Genomic DNA, 2,759 nt, shown 5'->3' on the forward strand with positions numbered 1-2,759 from the left:
ATATGCCCCCTCGAGATGATGGCTCAATCTCGGAATGCTCGGGCAAGGATCGATAGGCCAACTTTGGGCCAGATCGATGGATTGGGTTGGACTTCGTGGATCGGGCTCTAATACCATGTTAAGCTAGACGGGCTTCCAACCTAAAACCAATTGGTGATAAGTGGAGTGCCCCATCTATCTTATATATTACTAATGATCACTTCCAATACCCGATGTGGGACTTCTGTCCCTAATACGCCTCCTCGAGATGATGGCTCTTTGAGCGTCAATCTCGGAATGTTTTGACAAGGATCGAATTGGATTGTTTGGATCGGGTTGGAATTCGTGGATCGGGCTCTGATACCATGTTAAGCTAGACGGGATTCCAACCTAAAACCAATTGGTGATAAGTGGAGTGGTCCATCTATCTTATATATTACTTAGGATCATTTCCAACTACCGATGTGGGACACTTTGTGTCTAATACCAATTGTTTTAGGTTGGAAGTCCATCTAGCTTAACATGGTATCAGAGCCCGATCCACGCAGTCCAACCCGATCTATTATCGATCCAGTCCAAAGTCGGTCCATCGATCCTTGCTCAAGCATTCTGTGATTGATGTTCAAAGAGCCATGATCTCGAGTGGGCGTATTAGGGACAAAGTCCCACATCGGATGTTGGAAGAGATTCTTAGTAGTATATAAGATAGATGGGCCACTTCACTTATCACAATTGGTTTTAGGTTGGAAGCCCATCTAGCTTAACATGGTATCAGAGCCCGATCCACGAAGTCCAATCCGATCCATCGATCTGGCCCAAGTTGGCCTATCGATCCTTTCCCGAGCATTCCGAGATTGACGCTCAAAGAGCCATCATCTCGAGGGGGCGTATTAGACACAAAGTGTCCCACATCGGTAGTTGGAAGGGATCCTAAGTAATATATAAGATAGATGGACCACTCCACTTATCACCAATTGCTTTTAGGTTGGAAGCCCGTCTAGCTTAACAATAAAAAGTAAAAACAGAGTAATGAGAAAACACCAAGCTAAACCGGAGATGATACTCCAAATCCTCATTGATACAGATAAACATAGTGATTGCCTCCGATTTCATCTTTCAGATTCCTCAGGTAGGTTATAAAAGACCTATACAAAGAAAACAAGGAGGTTTATTCAGGAGATTTGACTATAATATTTTTGTTTCTTCAAATGTTTGCTAACAAGTTGACTTAAAACTCTCGAATATATTACCTCTTTAATGAGTTGTGTTGCTGCTGCGTCTGCGTTTGTTTCGGAGAAAAGGGTTCATGAACCACTCTAGTTTGTAGGAAACAAGTATGTATCCAATCACCCATCCAAAGGCAATACCAGGTATGACTCCTATTACAGCTGCTATCCAACTCAACACCTCTTCCTCTTCTTCTTCCTCTGATTCCGACGTTTCATGTGGTGTTGGAGTGTGAATGTCTTTGCAAATTTCATCAAGAGAAGGGCCAAAAAGTCCCATGTTACCATCAAAGGAAGTACAATTCAGCCTTCGAAACTGAGTGCCGCCTGGTACTAGACCTGTAAGCTGGTTATGAGAGAAGTTCATGTAGGAAAGGAATGAGAGGCTCCCTAGCTCTTGCAAATTTCTCCTGAAAACTGGTTTTGGGAAACGTCTAGTGACTCAAGAGCTGTCAGGTTTCCCATAGATGAAGGGATGACGCCGGTGAAAGCATTGTTCGACAAGTTGAGCACATGAAGCTCTTTTAGTAGACCGATGGACCTTGGGATCTCTCCTTCAAGTTTGTTCCCTGAAAAGTCGAGTGCTGTGTAGATCTTTAGGATATGCTGTAGCTTCATCTCTAAACCTTTATTCATCAAAACTACTAAATCATGGTAATAGGAATCCCCCATGTACATTTTGTTCTGCTGATCATAAACTGTCCCAAGTGATGACATAGCACTCCACTTAACAAAGAAGTCTGATGGCAAAGCTCCATTGAAGTGATTGTGAGATATGTCGATGATTTGCAACTTAGGAAATGAAGTTTGATGTATCGGTCCATGGAAAACATTGGAACGTAACACAAGAATTTTTAACTCTGGTAGAGAACTCAACCAAAATGGATACATATCATTGATAATGTTGCTTTCCATGTTCAGAACTTCAAGACTAGAGAAATGGATCAAAGATCTTGGAAGTTTTCCGGTCAGATGGTTATGACCAACGTCAAGCGTTCTTAAGCTTTCAAATATAGTCTCCGGAATTCCTCCTTGAGAGTTCCCAGCCAAAGAGGGATTAAACCACTGAAGTAGTTGTTTGATAAATCAAGAGTGGCAAGACTGCGCCAACCACATATGAAAGATGGAATATTTCCCGTGAAATTGTTGTTGGAGGCTAACAAGTTTATCATAGATAGCCCATGTTTCGTTGAGTTTTTAAAGCTGGTGAAAGTGTTGTTGGAAAGATTCAGGTAAGTAAGATTTGGTAGCGTCCATAACCAGCCAGGCACTTGACCTTTGATTTTATTGTTGGTTTCTTACAAACTCCGGAAACTCGGTCATACCGCAGCCTGACAAGTGCAAATAACGCAGTAATGGGGGACCTGAAACTGGAATCTTGTTTGTGGCAGAAACATGGTTGCCTGAGAGAAACAACCCATCGAGCCTCCTAAAATTTGACAAGAAATCATTCAAGTCAATGGTAGTGGTCGTGTTCACATGGGATAGGTCAAGATAATCGAGCAACTTGAGATGTGAGAAGATACTAAAGTCAATTGGACCTTGTGTATTGTA

General features: G+C 42.2%; 1 pseudogene; it reads right to left on the bottom strand.

The window, feature by feature from the left end:
- Positions 1 to 409: 409 nt before the first annotated feature.
- LOC125580096 lies at positions 410 to 2,285 on the bottom strand (annotated as a pseudogene).
- Positions 2,286 to 2,759: the final 474 nt, after the last annotated feature.

Source organism: Brassica napus, chromosome C1 (genome assembly GCF_020379485.1).
Source record: "Brassica napus cultivar Da-Ae chromosome C1, Da-Ae, whole genome shotgun sequence".
NCBI lineage: Eukaryota > Viridiplantae > Streptophyta > Magnoliopsida > Brassicales > Brassicaceae > Brassica > Brassica napus.